The sequence below is a fragment of the Hyla sarda genome, chromosome 2 (genome assembly GCF_029499605.1).
Source record: "Hyla sarda isolate aHylSar1 chromosome 2, aHylSar1.hap1, whole genome shotgun sequence".
NCBI lineage: Eukaryota > Metazoa > Chordata > Amphibia > Anura > Hylidae > Hyla > Hyla sarda.
The window spans coordinates 449,875,033-449,893,612 of NC_079190.1; the positions used below are offsets into that span (position 1 = coordinate 449,875,033).

The window sequence follows — 18,580 nt, forward strand, 5'->3', positions numbered from 1 at the left end:
GGTATCGGAGGCAAGTGGAATTCTTGCATCAGGGTCCATCCTTATGCAAATCCCTAATTTAGGCCTCAATTGCACATTTCGCTCTCTCACTTTGGAGCCCTGTCGTATTTCAAGGCAACAATTTAGGACCACATATGGGGCATTTCTGTACTCTGTAGAAATTTCCTTACAAATTTTGTGGGTATTTTTTTCCTTTTACCTCTTGTGAAAATGAAAAGTGTGGGGCAACACCAATATGTTGGTGTAAAAAATGTAATTGTTTTTACAATAACATGCTGGAGTAAACCCCCAACTTTACCTTTTCATAAGGGGTGAAAGGAGAAAAAGACCCCCAAAATTTACAGAAATACCCCATATGTGGCCCTAAACTGTTGCCTTGAAATACGACAGGGTTCCAAAGTGAGAGAGCGCCATGCGCAATTGAGGCCTAAATAAGGAAGTTGCATAGGGACGGACCCAGATGCAAGAATTCCACTTGCCTCCAATACCAAAATTACCCTGCGGCAGTGTTTCCCAAACAGGGTGCCTCCAACTGTTGCAAAACTCCCAACATGCCTGGACAGTCAATGGCTGTCTGGTAATACTGGGAGTTGTTGTTTTGCAACAGGTGGAGGCTCCGTTTTGGAAACAGTGCCATACCATACGTTTTTCATTTTTATTGGGGGGGAGGGGGAGGTAACTGTGTAGGGGTATGTGTATATGTAGTGTTTTACTTTTTATTTTGTGTTATTGTAGTGAAGTATTTTTAGGGTACATTCACACAGACGGGGGTTTACAGTGAGTTTCCTGCTGGGAGTTTGAGCTGCAACAGAAAATTTGCCACAGCTCAAACTTGCAGCGAGAAACTCACTATAAACCCCAGCCCATGTGAATGTACCCTGTCACATGGGGGGGGGGGGGGGACCTCAATCTCTCGCAAAACTACAACTCCCAGCATGCCCTATGGATGTCCATGCATGCTGGGGGTTGTAGTTATGCAACATTTGGAGGAACACTATCTGTTACCTAACTCAGTGTTTCGCAACCAGCGTGCCTCCAGCTGTTGCAAAACTACAACTCCTACCAAGTACGCTCTGTCAGTGCATGCTGAAAGTTGTAGTTTGCAACAGTTAGAGGCACACTGGATGCGAAACACTGAGTTAGGTAACAGACAATGCTTCCCAACCAGTGTCCCTCAAGTGTCCCAGCATGCCTAGACAGCAGAATGGCATGTTGGGAGTTGTAGTTATGCAACAACTGGAGGAGAACAGTTTGGAGACCACTTTATAGTTGTGTCCAACTCCAGATGTTGTAAAACTTCAATTCCAGATGCCAGATGTTGCCAAACTGCTACTCCCAGCATGCCTGGACAGTCTCAGCATGCTTTGAATTGTAGTTTTGCAACATCTGGAGGGATACAGTTTGGACACCACTGTATAGTAGTCTCCAAACTGTAGCACTCCAGATGTTGCAAAACTACAGCTTCCAGCATGCTGAGACTGTCCAGGCATGCTGGGAGTTGTAGTTTTGCAACATCTAGAAAGGCACACATTGAAGACCACTGCACAGTGGTCTCCAAACTGTGGCTCTCCAGATGTTGAAAAACTACAACTCGCAGCATGTCCAGACAATCAAAGGCTGTCTGGGCATGCTTGGAGTTGTAGATCTTCACTGCTGCATCTGACACTGCTGCCGCTGCTGCATCCACTTGCCTGCGCTGGTCCCCCGCTGTCTGCACCTGTCCCTGCAGGTGATCAGGTATCTGCCGCTGGTACCCCCACCACAGCGGCCCCCGCATCCGTTGCCGCCATCTTCCCCTGCTCTGCCCAGACTTCCAGGCAGGCAGAGCAGGGGAAATGAACTGTCACCCCCGCGCCTGCCCTGCGATTTTCCAGTTAGTCCTGACCGGTCAATCGCAGGGGATAGGAGGAGATGGCAACCCTGCCACCCCCTTCCTATCCTTTAGGATGATCGGGGCTGTCTCTGACAGTTTGGATCATCCCTATTTTCCGGCGATCGGGTCACCAGAGACCCGATCAACCCGGAATCGCCGCAAATCGCCAATCTGAATTGACTGGCGATTTGTGCCATCATGGGGGGGTTTCAGGCCCCCCCCCCCCCCAGGCCTTTGCATGGGATGCCTGCTGAATGATTTCAGCAGGCATCCCCTTCCAGTCCCCGCCCAGCGCGCGTCGGGAACCAAAATTCCCACAGGCGTACAGGTATGCCCTTGGTCCTTAAGTACCAGGGCGTCAAGGCGTACGTGTACGCTCTTGGGCTGAAAATGGTTAATAAACCTTTCTTATTTTCAAGTCAGTGTCCTGCAGTTAATAATTTCAGTCTCCGAGAGAACCTGCATACAAGCGTTGCCCTTTTCTCATTTCCCCCACACCCCCGAGCTCATCTGTCCCACATAGTTGTTTACCGGCAGTGGATCATGTGGAGACTTTCAGTAATGCTATGCCATAGCACAGCATTGATCATTGTTATTGACGCTCCATTGCTTCAGCCTGCCATGGCTGACTGCAACCTTGGAGTGCCAATTCTAGGAAAGAGACCTCCCCGCTCAGCTGATCGGAACATTGCAATTTCGTCATGGTGGTCCCGATCAGCCCACTAGCTCGGTTAAGTTTTCACCCATTTTAGATGCTGCAATCAACTTTGATCATGGCATCTAAGGGATTAATGCTGGATATCAGTCCGATCGGCAATGTCTGGCTTTAGCCGCGGGTTCTGGTTGTTAATAGCAACTGGGATCTACAGGTTATAAAGTGTGTTCCAGTGTCCCAACATCTTCATATAATTTCAAGGCTGTATACAAAATAAAAACAAAAAAGCTATACTTACTTATCCCTGGTCTTCCACAGGTCCCACTGCAGCTGCTGTTAGCTACATGTGTTCCCCAATGCTTGTCTCCTCTGCCTGCTTCAGGACTTTTCAATCACTGGCAGTAGCAACATCCAACCTCGGTCAGATGATGTCACTGGAACCGGGAAGAATTAGTGACAGATGCGTCAGCTGAGGGGGACTGAGGTAGCTAATTATAAATTGTTTTCTTTTTTTTTTACATCACCCAAGCCGTGTAGATTTTTTTTTACAAATTCATTTTAAATATATTAAGATATTGGTTAGTTGATGTAAGTTTATACATACATATTTTTAACAGATTTCTATACAACATTTAGCAAAATTTTGAAATGCTATTGTCTAAATAGCCTCGGAGCCTGACAAGAACAATCATTTCTGTGAGTTGAATAATACGCTATTTACAGATAAAGTCTGGTATTTCTCCATAAAATTATATATATATATATATATATATATATATATATATATATATATATATATATATATATATATATATATATATAATATTGGAGGATTTTTCTATGTTTTCAAAGTAAAAGTTCTTTTTAGGTATTGGGCTGTTCCCATTCCGTTAATAATAAGTGATTTCCTGAACACATTGTTGCCTGATAAATTGATGGAGGGACTGTGGTGTTTGGTAACAACTATAAATGTGATTCACTTGCCGCCTTCCATCTACTGAGTAATTAGGGCTCATACAGAGAGGTGTCCAGGGAGCACTGAAGGATGGAAGAAAGTCTGGAGATAAATCTTATTCCTGTTCATGTTAAACATTATGGCAGCCTGCAAGTTGTGAGGGACTTATGAAACTTGGAGCTGATTAGATAATTTTTTTTAACTTACTTAAATTATTACTTTTATTTATTTATTGTTAACATTTTTACTAATACAAATAAACATATTCCTTGCTTGCTGGTGACTAGAAAAAACATTTTTCTCTTGAATATAAGTCACTTATTAAAAAAAAAAAAAAAAAAAAGATCTCATGCACCTTGTTTTGGGATATTGCATTACATTGCCCATAATAAAACATGTAAATATAAAACAATTTATTTTGATGCAGCTGCTGGTACATGCTTCACTTAATAGAAAGTTAAATTTTTCTTCCCCAAGGAATGCTACATCAGAGAATTTTTTATTTTTTTATTTATTTTTATATAATTTGCAGTGAGTTCAGGGAATATTCAATTTTATAGTTCATGATAAAATTAAACAGGAGCTAGACTTGTCTAAACTTTTTTTAAACTTTTTTAGATTTTTGAAGGAATTGTGTAGATAACAGTGAGGTTAATGTCTTGCTGATTTATCTGTAGTTTAGATTGCATACACTGATCAATGTTTCCATAGGAGAGCATTGATCAGTGTTATCAGTGCTCCATTGCTTCAGCCTGGCAAGAGCACTAATCGGACAGCAGAGAGGAAGGTATGAGACCTCCCGCCATCCTCTCAGCTGATCGAGATGCTGCAGTTTTGCTGCAGCAGTCCAGATCAGCCCACTGAACGATATTTACCGCTTTTAGACTCCGCAATCAATTTTGATTGTGGCGTCTAAAGGGTTAATGACAGACATCAGCCCAATCGGCAATGCCCAGAATTAGCCGTGGGTCCTGGTTGCTGATAGCTAAGCGCACGTCATACAGCGGGAGCCTGCAGTGGGTGTACATATTCGACCATTTGCAGCAAACTGTTATACAGCCAGATACAGGATAGTGTGGAGAGGAAACATGGCTGAGCCATTTGTTCACGTAAAGAACCCCTGGATGGTTTTTGGTGTGATTTTTGTGTCATTTTCGGCCTGCTAAGTATGTTCCTTCTTTGTATATTATAAAACCGGACAAAACAATCCTCCAAACCCTGATGGGATTGCACGAGGCGCTGGCAAGACCCTGACCACAGGTTTCAGACAGTCTTATTTCCCACAATGCAACATGGTTTGTATTTGCTTGCAGTCTGTGTTTTACTGTGAAAAACGTTGCTTTGTGGAGAATTCCTTTCTTCTCAAACGTCAAGGAGGGGGTGCTGTGCTGCCAAATGCATCCCTCCTCCCCCATCCCCCCTGCTTGGGGAAAGAGAAGTCCTGCATGCAACAGGTTGACACGGCCTCCTTGGCACTTAAGTTTTAAACATAATATAAAACTGACAGATTACCTTTGTTGTCTGCTCTTTTAAGTCACTAAGAGTTGATCTCAGGATATTCCATGCAGGAAGGTTTTGTTTGTACACCATTTTTTTTTTCCTCCTCGCCTCCTAATAGACATAACTTTTTCATTTTTCCATCTAAAGACCAGTATTAGGGCTTATTTTTTGCGTCTCCCATTGTACTTAGTAATGACATCCCTCATTTTACCTCCAAGAGTACAGTGAAACAACAACAAAAATTTTGCAGGGCAAAAAAAAAACAAACAAAAAAAATAAACACCCATTTGCAAATTTTGGGGGCTTCCGTTTCTACCCAGTGCCCCTTTCGGTAAAAGTGACACATTATCTTTATTCTGTAGGTCCATTCAATGAAAAGGTTTTGTTTTATTTTACTATTTAAAAAAAATGTGTATACTTAAAATTGTCCACTTCTGACCCCTATAACTTTTTTTATATTTCCATATACGGGAATATATGAGGGCTCATTTTTTCGCGCCGTGATCTGTAGTTTTTATTGAGACCATTTTTATTTTGATGGCACCTTTTCATCATGTTTTTTTCATTTTTTTCTAGTGTATGAAGTGACCAAAAATACGCATTTCTGGACTTTGAAATTTTTTTTACGCTTGCGTCTATAACCGCACGGCTTAACTCCTTAAGGACCAAGGACGTATGAGTACATACTTGGTCCCACTTCCGTGATATAACGCGGGGTCCCACGGTGACCCTGCATCATATCAAAGCAGGCCCGGCGTCATAGTGAAGCCGGGACCCGCCTCTAATAGCGCGCGGCACTGATCGTGGTGCCGCGCGCTATTAACCCTTTAGCCGTGTGCTCAAAGCTGAGCCACGCAGCTAAAAGTGAAAGTAAAAAGTGCCGGCTAGCTCAGGGAGCTGTTCGGGATCGCCGCGGTATAATCATGGCATCCCGAACAGCTGTACTACAGGTGGAAGGTCTCTTACCTTCCTTCCTGCAGTCCGATCCCCGATTGAATGCTTCAAGCCTGAGATCGAGGCTTGAGCAATCAATCGCTGAAAACACTGATCATTGCATCCCTATGGAGATGCATTGAACAGTGTTAAAGATCAGTAAATGCAATGTTATAGCGCCCTATGGGGGCTATAATATTGCAAAAGAAAAGTGTAAAAAAATCATTAACCCTTTGAATTATCCCTTCCCCCAATAAAAGTTTGAATCACCCGGCATTTCCAATAATAAAAATAAAAAAAACAGTGTAAATAAAAACAAAAATAAACATATGTGGTATCGCCACGTGCGGAAATGTCAGAATTAAAAAAAATATTCTGCTAATTAAACCGCACGGTCAATGGCGTACGCGCAAAAAAAATCCAAAGTCCAAAATAGCATATTTTGGATCACTATTTATATAATGAAAAGATGAATAAAAAGCGATCAAAAAGTCAGATCAATGCAAAAATGATACCGACAAAAAATTCAGATCACGGCACAAAAAATGAACCCTCATAGAACCCTGAACACGGAAAAATAAAAAAGTTATAGGGGTCAGAATATGACAATTTTAAACGTATAAATTTTTCTGCATGTAGTTATGATTTTTTTCTGAAGTAATACAAAATCAAACCTATACAATTAGGGTATCATTTTAACCGTATGGACCTAGAGAATAAATATAAGGTGTCATTTTTACCGAAAAATGTACTACGTAGAAACGGAAGCCCCCAAAAGTTACAAAATGGCTGTATTTTTTCAATTTTGTCGCACAATGATTTTTTTTTTCCCATTTCGTCGTAGATTTTTTGGGTAAAATGACTGATATCATTACAAAGTAGAATTGGTGGTGCAAAAAATAAGCCATAATACAGTTTTTAGGGGCAAAATTTAGAGTTAGGATTTTTTAAAGGTAAGGAGGAAAAAACGAAAGAGCAAAAACTGAAAAACGCCCGGTCCTTAAGGGGTTAATTAAGATTATATTTTAATAGTTTGGGCATTTATGCACGTGGCGATACCACACATGTTTAGTTTTTATTTTATTAGGTTTTTTTTATTTGAAAAATGGGAAAGGGGGGTGATTTAAACTTTTATTAGGAAAGGGGTTAACCCCTTAAGGACTGGGCCCATTTTGGCCTTAAAGGGGTACTCCGCCCCTTGACATCTTATACCCTATCCAAAGGATAGGGGATAAGATGTCAGATCGCTGCGGTCCCGCTGCTGGGGACCCCGGGGATTGCCACTGTGGCACCCCGCTGTCATTACTACACAGAGCGAGTTCGCTCTGCACATAATGATGGGCAATACAAGGGCCTGAGCATCGTTATGTCACGGCTCCGCCCCTCGTGACATCACGGCCCGCCCCCTCAATACGAGTCTATGGGAGGGGGCGTGGTGGTCGTCACGCCCCTGCCATAGACTTGCATTAAGGGGGCGGGCCGTGATGTCAAGAGGGGCGGAGCCATGACATCACACTGCTCCGTCCCCTGTATCGCTCGTCATTACGCACAGAGCGAACTCAATCTGTGCAGTAATGATAGTGCAGTGCAGCAGCGGCGATCCCCGGGGTCCCCAGCAGCGGGACCGCGGCGATCTGACATCTTATCCCCTATCCTTTGGATAGGAGATAAGATGCTAGGGGTGGAGTACCCCTTTAACCCCTTAAGGACCGGGGTTTCTTCCGTTTTTACATTTTCGTTTTTTGCTCCTTGCCTTTAAAAAATCATAACTCTTTCAATTTTGCACCTAAAAATCCATATGATGGCTTATTTTTTGCGCCACCAATTCTACTTTGTAATGACATCAGTCGTATTGCCAAAAAATCTACGGTGAAATGGGAAAAAAATCATTGTGCGACGAAATTGAAAAAAAAACGCTGTTTTGTAACTTTTGGGGGCTTCCGTTTCTACGTAGTACATTTTGCGGTAAAAATTACACCTGATATTTATTCTGTAGGTCCATACAATTAAAATGATACCCTACTTATATAGGTTTGATTTTGTCGGACTTCTGGAAAAAATCATAACTACATGCAGGAAAATTAATATCTTCTGACCCCTATAACTTTTTTATTTTTCCGTGTATGGGGCGTTATGAGGGCTAATTTTTTGCGCCGTGATCTGAAGTTTTTAACGGTACCATTTTTGCATTGATAGGACTTATTGATTTTTAAATGATATAAAAAATGACCAAAAAATTCACTATTTTGGACTTTGGAATTTTTTTGCGCGCACGCCATTGACCGAACGGTTTAATTAATGATATATTTTTATAATTCGGACATTTCCACACGCGGTGATACCATATATGTTTCTTTTTATTTACACTGTGTTTTTTTTTATTGGAAAAGGGGGGTGATTCAAACTTTTAATAGGGGAGGAGTTAAATGATCTTTAACTTTTTTTTTCACTTTTTTTTTGCAGTGTTATAGGTCCCATAGGAACCTATAACACTGCCCACACTGATCTTCATCATTGATCACTGGTTTCTCATAAGAAACCAGTGATCAACGATCCTGCCGCATGACTGCTCATGCCTGGATCTCAGGCACTGAGCAGTCATTCGGCGATCGGACAGCGCGGAGGCAGGAAGGGGACCTCCCGCTGTCCTGTCAGCTGTCCGGGATGCCGAGATTAGCCGCGGCTATCCCGAACAGCCCGACTGAGCTAGCCGGGAACTTTCACTTTCACTTTTAGCCGCGCGGCTCAGCTCTGAGCGCGCGGCTAAAGGGTTAATAGTGCGCGGCGCCGCGATTGGCACTGCGCGCTGTTAGAGCCGGGTCCCGGCTTCACTATGACGCCGGGCCCGCCGTGATATGATGCGGGGTTACTGTGTAACCCCACGTTATATCAGAAGAGCAGGACCAAGGACTTACCGGTACGTCCTTGGTCCTTAAGGGGTTAAGGACCAGGCCACTATTATTTTAGCATTTTCGTTTTTTCCTTCTCCTAAAAATCATAACTCTTTTATATTTTCATACACAGACCCATATGAGGGATTGTTTTTTGCATCATCAATTTTACTTTGTCATGACATCACTAATTTTACCATAAAATGTACAACACAACCAAAAAAACATTATTTATGTAGGGAAATTGAAAAGAAAACCCCAATTTATGAAATTTTGAAAGGTTTTGTTTTCACGCTGTACATTTACGGTAAAAAATACATGTTTTCTTAATTCTGTTGGTCAATACGATTAAAATTTTGACCACCTATGACTTTCTCATTTTTCCTCCGTTGTAGGCCAGGAAGAAGCTTCAGTCCGAAGCGATACGGTCGTTGCACTCCACAGCCCTGCGTTCCTGCTGACAGACCCCCCTGAACCTGCTGTTATTTTAAGCTGCAAGCGCTGAATAAAGAAGAATATTTTGCTACCTGGGTGAGTCGTCCGTCTATCTTCATTTCTACTTGATATTGTATGAAAGACTTTGCTCTTAAACAGACGTAGACGCTCCCCACAGCACCCAGTGCAGCAGGTTACACACCCCGGATAGTCCGGACAGGATAATCTGACTTACAGCCGAGTAGACAGTGCCTGGTGCTCCTCTCTTTATTACAATAATTAACATTATATTTTGATAGTTCGGACAATTACACATGTGGCAATACCAAATATGTTTATTAATATTTTTTTATGCTTTTTTGGGGTAAAATGGGAAAAATGGACGATTTACATTTTTATTGGGGGAGGGTATTTTTCAAATTTTGTTACTTTATTTCATTTTTTTACTTTTTTTTAAACATAGGGGACTATTTACAACAATCATTTGACTGCTAATACTGTTCAGTGCTTTGCATAGGGCATTGCACTGATCGGTATTATTGACGATCTTCTACTCTGGTCTGCTCGATCTCAGACCAGAGCAGAAGACCTCAGGAGATGGCCGGAGGCAGGTGAGGGGACCTCCGGCCATCATGCTGGATGACCGGATCCTCACGGCAGCGCTATGGGCGATCCGATCATCCATTTTAAGTGCCGCACTGCCACAGATGCCATGATCTATATTGATCATAGCATTGGAGGGGTTAACGGCAGACATCAGCATGATCGCTGATAACAGCCAGGACTTGCTGTGCATGACGCAAGCATCGGTCCGATGCTCACGGTCGTTACCACGGCACCATGACGTACATTTACGTCCATTGTCGTTTAGGGGGTAATGCATATTTATTACTTTTATTTTATTTATTTTTTTATACTTTTTTTTCCCTTAAGGGGCTATAACATGCAATATTTAAATTGCACACACTAATCAATGTTTCTCCACAGGAGAGCATTGATCATTGTTATCGGTGCTCCATTGTTTCAGCCTAGCATAGCTGAATGCAAGGTTAGAACACCGATCAGGTGGCAGGGAGGAAGGAAAGATACCTTCCGTTGTCCTCTCAGCTGACTGGGTAGCCAAGGTTTCGCCGCAGCAGTCGAAATTAGCCCACTGAGCTAGCCAGAAATGGATATTACCGATTTTAGACGCCGCTATCAACGTTGGTTGTGGTGTCTAAAGGGTTAATGCTGGACATCAGCCTGATCGGCAATGTCTGGCATTAGCCGTTGGTCCTGGTTAATGATAGCAACCAGTACCCACCAGGTATGATGCGCACTCAGCTGCTGAGCGTGCGCCATACAGCGGAAGCCCGTAGTGGACATAACTATACATCCATTTGCTGGAAGGGGTTAAAGTTCATGTATAACTTTAGACTTGTTGGGGACAATAATAACAAATTATAAAATGTTTATACTTTAATACATCTAAATCTAAAGCAATTTTTGTCTTTACACTTGTGCTGCTCCTGTGTGTTTGTGCTACTTGAAGTTAACTAATAGACCTTGTTTTTTTTTGTAGTCAGATATTATTCGAAGAGGCTACCTTTTTGTTTTATAGAGCTGCAGACAATTTGTGTGTTATTGTATGGTGAGATTTTGCAGAATTATTGTCCTCTAGAATCAATTCATGTAAAGGAGCAATCCACATTTTTCTTTAAAATTCATATGAAACTCAATATAATAATACTCCATATGCCACCGTATTAAAAGGATAAATATTCAGGTATAACACAAGTCTATAGGTGATGTATTATTGTTAAATACAAAAAAGCAAACAATGCAAAGATAGGCGGTAGAGATGAATGAAACGAAGTTGACAAACCCAAATTCATTACGAATTTCATGAAATATTCGATTTGCAACAAATGCGAATATCGCCACGATTTACTGCGGTCCATGCTCCAGGGCATCTAAAATGGCAGATCCACATGTCAGTACATGGGGCGAAGGCAGGAAGGGAAGTCGGCGGGATGACCCTGAATCACATGCAGGATGCAACCTATCAGCAGCCAAGATCTCCACACTGTGACATTCAGCCACTATATGGTCTCCTCATACAGATGCCACTTCCAGGTTGCTCTGCAACAATGATTCTAATAGCAATGCCTGTAAACTTCATGTTATACTGAATAACAGTATTATGTCACTACCCCAGCATACTCCATATGCATGTTAGAACAAAGAAAAGTGTTTTACACCCCTATTGAGGCTCTCTGTAGGCCAGAAATAGCCATTTTTAATATAGATTTGCCGCAAATAAATTTGACCCGAAACTATTTTTTTCGGAAAATTCAGCGAATTGGCCTAGTTGAATTTTTCAAAAGTTCACTCATCTCTAATAGGTGGCACTCACTAGGCAGGAATGTGTTTATTCAAGTCGGAGGGACGTCATACAGGTACCAGGCAGGGGAGCAGTAGCGGAGGACTGGGATGACCGGAACAAATTGTTTTGTGTGGCTTACGCACTTCCTAATTCCGGAATAGCAGCTGCGTGCATTGCCTCCTTATTCATAGAGACGGCGCTCCGCAGTTGCTTAGTAACTTGGTATACAAAAAGATCACATGGCAGTGCAAACGGTCAGATGACCAACATAGAAAAGCATACATAAAAAGCAATAATACAAACATCTCAAATGCAGACCTGTTAGCAGTCCTTACAAAAAGGTGATATATTCATTACGGTCATTCAAGCCGATGTTGCCTGTGGCATTCAGCCTGGCAATCCATCGCACTTCTCTTTGCAGCAGAGCTCTGCCATGATCTCCTCTGTTCTGGAGGGGCAATACTTTTTCCAAACCCATAAACTTTAAGCTAGTACAGAATCCGCCATGGGTCTGGTTCATGTGTGCAATGAGCCTGGGTGCTCCAGAACCGGTCCGGATAAGCGTTCAATACAATGGTTCTATGAAGCTATAATATGGCCATGATCATGAGCTGTCAGGTAATCTTGCTCTAACATTCTGAAATGAAAATGATAGTGATGCAGTTTACTAATATTTGCAACAAAGCAGCTTTACATAAAGGAAGATCATAAATCAAAGAAAACATTATGTGTAAAAACATATCTCTTGATAAATGATTATCCTTCACAATACAATAGTTTATAATAAAAGATATGTATCCCATTTTCCAGTTAAAAAGAGCCAGTTGGAATTTCTGAAACAGCAGCAACAAAGCCTCAACCCCCTAACTAATCATTCCTGGAAAATATTAGTCTGGCTATTTATTTATCTTTTCTTCTTTTTGCTAATTTTTACTGAATTTTCAGAAAAATCCAATTACAAAGCTGACATGATGCCGCCAGTGTAATTTGCACTTAGAAGATACAGAGAAATGAATTATAAATCTAAAAAGTAGGCAAAATGTAGCGTTATAGGGAGCAAGGGGGTTTTAAAAACATTGAAGTCATCGAGTTAAGTAGTTCGCTTGATTGTGATAAATGGTACTTATCTGCTCCCAATTTCTGTTACTATTATTCCATACACGTGATTACGGCAGAATAATTGGATGATTTTAGATGCTGTCTTCCAGAAAGGAAAACTCAGGAGAGATAAGGGAGAATGCTGATTAAGTGTACTCCATCTCCGCTTGACTACTATTGGGCTGAGTAAAGATCAGAGCGCTACGTTTCCAAATAGACATGATACATCTTTCTGCCAGGAACTTCCATCTCTCCTGACAGTTGGCTGAGTGTCCACTTTAGAATTATGACAGCTATCACTGAATTCTATGTAGCTGTAAAAGAACACCAACGTTTAAGATATTATTCAGGAAAGCCTTGTCGGACATATTGTATGGTTGAGCATAAAATGTAATAAAATTATGAGACATTATCATAGCTGCCAGTGACTGTAAAAATATAGTAGGTAATTTTTGTATTATGTAAAACATTTCACACAAAGATAGATGCATAAATGGATGCATAGATAGATAGATGATAGATAGATAGGACAAAATAACCAGAACACCTCTGTTTGTGCTGTTATACTTATCTGCCTTAAAGCGTATCTGTCAGATCCCCCAAAAATTAATGAAATAAAATAATATCTTACTCAGTACCTCATGCTGACCATTTATACACAAAATGATTCAAAGGTCTGTTCAATAACATTGTGTCGGCCATGTTGTGAGTGGTGGCCATTTTGTATGTATACCAGTAGGCCCAAGTAAGTTCATGAAAAGGTCACAATTTATTCTAGAGTTTCTTCTCTACAAAAGTTTCTTTCTTAGAGAGGAATGTACTCGTTGTCTCCTTAGATATTTTTGGCTGTTGAGATAAGACAATAGAGAGGGATAGTTTCATTCTCTGGACACTGGCACAATTCACCCAAGTTAAGGGGGGGCTAAGTTGAAGAAACTATGAACCAAAAATGTTTGTCCATTAATGAACCTTAGTTCCTCATGTATAGAATTTGATAATGAGTCTCTGACCTAAGCTGGCTAGGGTTTGTGGATGTTATTCTAACAAAAAAATAATTACCCATTTAAATGGACAGAGAGACTTCACACATCTATGTAAGAGAAGAGTCTATTGAACCCTTATGTTTCCCATAAATTTGGCGTGTGTAAAGAAGTCCACATGGCCCCAAGTTGTCTGGGAAATTCAATTTTTAATTACAGAAAGTTGTCAAAAACTATCTTCCTGCCTCTGAAAGAGGTCTAACAAGATAGGACAGCCATAGTAAGATCTAAGTAGATCCCAGCAAGCCGGAATGATAACTCAATACAGAACAATGGCTACCAATGATTATGCGATAATAGACCATCCAACTTTCCAAGACGGAGAACATTTATTCTCACATGAGAGGGGTAAGAGACACAAAATGGTATTCCATTTAATTAAGACTAATTTGCATAATGTGGATGGAATTATACCATTTAGGTTGGCGAATAAATTAAAATAATTAATTAATTAATTAATTAATTAAGTAATTATCTCCATATTGAGATTGTAGTCTTAGGATGTTCTGGATTCTGGATTCTAACTGCAGAATTCATTTTCTTTTTTTTTTTTCAGAATGACATTTTTATTGTAAATTTTCCCAAAAACATAGTACCGAAGCACATGGTAATGAAAGGCAATACAACGGGCGCGAGCGAGACAGGTAGCGTGACATGTAGATGCAATGGAAGTAAAAAATTAAAACCAAGAATATATGGAACTACATGCGGGCCATGAAGTGTCACACCAAACACTAATACAGTAATGTAGCCATATGGACATAGCTGTTCAATATCGGAAGCTACGGTAGATCCCGGGGGGTGGGGGCGGGGTACGAAAGGAGCGAGAGGGGAAGAAGAAGGGGAAAGGAAGAAGGAAAGAAGTACAGCACAGAGTAGAGGGGGATGTGGAAGCAAAGGAGATAAAGAGATAAAGGCATGTAGGTGAGTGATCTCTTAGTGGAGCGAACAGGTGGAGCCTCTTCCGGGCGATGGGCCGACACTGAATGCAAGGGTACATGTCCGAGGAGCCCTGGAGCTTATGGATCTGGGGGACTAATATGCAGGGTTCTGTAGGTGTCCGTCGATAGGAAGTTAATCCACGGACCTCAGATGAGGTGATGTTTGTCTATTTGCCTTCTAGAGTCAGCCAGCAACTCCTCCATCCTGTGAAGGTGGGAGAGGGAGGGGTGGGTGACTTCCACAATCTGGGTATGACTGTCCTCGCGGCTAGGACCATGAATCGGGCTAGGTGGGCAGGCCATCAGGGTAGGGCAGGCGGGAATATGGAGAGTAGGAGAGGGCCCAGGGATTTGGGCAAATGTATAGATTTCAACCTGTGGATAATCTCAAGGACCTGGCTCCATAAAGTGGTCAAACTCGGATATGTCAGCCATATGTGGGACATCGAGCCTCCTGGTTCTCCACATCTCCAGCAAGTGTCTGGCACATCCGGGTAGAATTTATGTAAAAGTGAGGGGACTCTATACCATCTCGTCAATATTTAGTTTCCTGCGCCTTGCACAAAGTAGAGAGTTTATGACAGAGTCGCATTGCTCTCCCCATTCCTCATCCGAGAATACCATGTCTAGTTCTCGCTCCCATCCACTCTGGAAGGGCAGAGAATGAGTGCGTCTAGAAGAAGGACATATATAGAGCTGATCAGACGAATCATCGGGATGTGGTAACACACAATTTCTCAAACGAGGTAAGGGAGCGATGCAAGTCCAGTCCATCTCTGGAAGTATTGTAGAAATGCCTGAGTTGGGAGTATTGGAACTTCTGCATTAAGGAGGCAGGGGCATGGCCACAAAGCTCTCCTCGAGAGCAGTGATGTTTTGGGGCTGTTGCTGGGCAACATGGACTTTAAACTCCCTCCAAAGGATTTCTATGGGGTTGAAATTTAGAGACTGGCTAGGCTACTCAAGAACCTTGAAATGCTTCTAACGAAGCCACTCCTTTGTTGCCCAGGTGATGTGTTTGGGATCATTGTCATGCTGAAAGACCCAGCCACGTTTCATCTTCAATGCCCTTGCTGATGGAAGGAGGTTTTCACTCAAAATCTCACGATACATGGCCCCATTCATTCCTTTACACGGATCAGTCGTCCTGGTCCCTTTGCTTTCCTAGGACTGTATCCACCTTTTCCAGCCCATCGGAGCTCCTGAAAGCTGAACCAATTTATGCAGGCTAAAGTCAGCAACTGCCGAGCCACGAGGTTTGTGCAGAATCAAAGTACTGTAACTTCACTCATCTATAATATTTACTATAAAAATTCCTCTTTTCATTGGCTCACAATGTTAGAAATCCTCTCAGGGGAAGAGGACGTGTCCCTACCTTGTGGTGGTGGGAGGTGATTGGTGTGTCTGCTCATGCAGCCTTTTCCAGGATTCATCTCTAGTCCATGACTCATGGACAAGCCTGAGGCTGCTGCAGGACTAGTTAATGTCCCAGTAGAGGACCCATAGTGGTGGGATTTTCAGGAACCGTTTTCTTTATTAAATACTCATTTTTTTTAAAACGACCATATTACAAAATGTTTAAAATTTTCATCAGTAACAACATATAAAAGGTTTTGGATCTGACAGAGACCATTTAAGGATTATATGTCAGACCTGATAGAGTTTAAAAAAATTATGACTGTTGGTGTGTACCTGGTAGGGGCATCTGTGAACCGAGTTGATGGCTGTGTTGAGGTTGACATCATTGTGTGCAAAGACCATCAAAATATCTGCAGACAGAAGAAGTAGGTGTGGTTGAAGGTCAAAGCTTGAAGCAAGAGACAGAAGAGCACTTTGTCAGATTGTAGCCAACCCCCCGCCCCCTCTCAAAAACATCAACACTTTGAAATTCTGTCAGGTCTGAAATATCTACCCCTAAAAAAAAAAAATAAACTGATTTTTAGATCCTCACAAGTATTTACATTTTATCAACTATAAAGTAAGCTAAATGACCACAAAAAAGGGGCCATTACCGGTGATGGCGAGAATGTGTGTCAATTCAACTTGGAAATATAAAAATATGTGTGTTCTAGTTATTTATTCTAACTGATATAGATAGATAGATAGATAGATAGATAGATAGATAGATAGTGTGAAAGAGTGTCTGGAGAAGCAGTGGATGGGGTCTATGTGTGCCCTATGTTCCTCACTTCTGTAATTTAAAGCAACCAGGGAAATGTTCATCAGAGGTCTATGCAGACATCTCTGCAATTCAGGTTTGTATAAAACCTATTTTTTTTTAGGACATGTGTTGCTGGAGTGGGGAGAGAAGGGTGGGCCCCCACTCCATCCGAACAGTCCAGGATTTTGGCTGTCAGGTAATCACTCCTCAGGTATGCTATCCTGATATAAGGCTGAGAATGCAGACACAGCTCTCTCTCAGCCTGGGAACAGGTTATCTGCATGGAGCCTGTGGGAGAACTTCAAGTGGAATGGACTTTGCTATTTTGTTTGGTACCCGGTATTAGGCTGGCACTTGGTTAGTGATGTTTCCTGTTGTTTAGTTAGAGCTGGACAGGCTTTGGATTTTGTTTTTATATTTTATGTTCTGTACCTCAACCTGACAATTAAACTGGCTTAGGTCAGTTAAATGAATTCCCTGCAGTTTGGACTGCAATTTCTACAGTGTGCCTGCTAAACTGTGCCTGTCTACCCAGGAGACAACATCCCCATTACCTAATCCCTTACAAGTGGTGGAGGATGCGGGCAACAGAAATTCTGGTATAAGAAAGCCAAAAACTGAACATGTAAAGGGACAGAATCTTTTTTGTGCAGGGCACCAAATACTGTTTTTCTGCCTCTGGGAAAATGGAGAATGTGGTTAAAACTATGTTGCAAGCTGTTGCATCTCAACAGGAGGCTACCCGAGTGCAGCAGGATGCTACCAGAGAACAGCAAAAGGCGCTTGAGGAAACCAGCCGCAGGCTGACAGCCCAACTTGAGGCTGCACAAGAGGCCCAAAGAAAAGACCAGGAGACCTTAACAGTTGTTGTGCAGCAACTAACCAGTGTCGCCGGACGAAACCCAGGTATGGCGGACGCCACTCATTTCTCCGTCTTTTTGCAAAAGATGACAACCACAGATGATGTGGAAGCCTACCTGCTGAGCGAGAAGGTTGGCCAAAGGTACAATGAGCAGGACTGTTGGCACCCTTCCTTTCCGGGGAACCCCAAAAGACATATTTTGACTTGGAGAATCATGATGCTATGGACTATGATAAGCTAAAAAAGGAGATCCTTACACGACTCGGAGTTACTCTTTTGGTCCGTGCACAGCATCTGCACATCTGTGACTACAGCATGGATAAACCTCCCCGTTACCAAATGCACAACCTCATACACCTGACCAAGAAGTGCGGGCTCTGGTGTGTCCTTAATATAAGGATACACTGGCGAATGTCTCAATTTTAACATCAGTGTTGAGGGATTAGCCAATGTCATTGTATACATCTACCACAGTAGTGCACCTACATTTCTGTATTGCAAGAAGTGGTTGCAGCCAGAGATCCTGACAGGCATCCAGATGGTGGGGTGGGTTGTGATGGACCAATACTTAAGGGCCCTCCTGGTTACCTTGCGTAAGTGGGTGAGCCATGGTGACCCACACAGCCATGGAGGAGCTACTGACCCTACCACAGCACCCCCTAGCCCCAGAGCGAAGATCTTCAGGACTACCTGGTAAGACTGTTCTAAGGGAAAAGGGAGAAAAGGGGTCTGGCAGAGGTAAAATATCTGTGGGTGCAAATGGAAAGACTGGAGGCCCAAGCTCTAGAAGCTGGCCAGCTGTTCCAGGGAGGTCTGTGGCCTATAAGAGATTTAATCAAGACTTAATAAAATGTTTCAGATGTCAAATGCC

General features: G+C 42.2%; 1 long non-coding RNA gene across 1 annotated transcript in view; it reads left to right on the top strand.

Moving 5' to 3' along the window:
- The first annotated feature begins 2,852 nt into the window (after positions 1-2,852).
- The window catches only part of LOC130358056 (uncharacterized), a 39,194-nt gene continuing 23,466 nt past the window's right edge, over positions 2,853-18,580 (top strand). The window contains exons 1-2 of the long non-coding RNA XR_008889388.1: positions 2,853-3,012; positions 9,203-9,338. This is a non-coding gene — a long non-coding RNA (uncharacterized LOC130358056). The remainder of the gene's footprint in view (positions 3,013-9,202; positions 9,339-18,580) is intronic.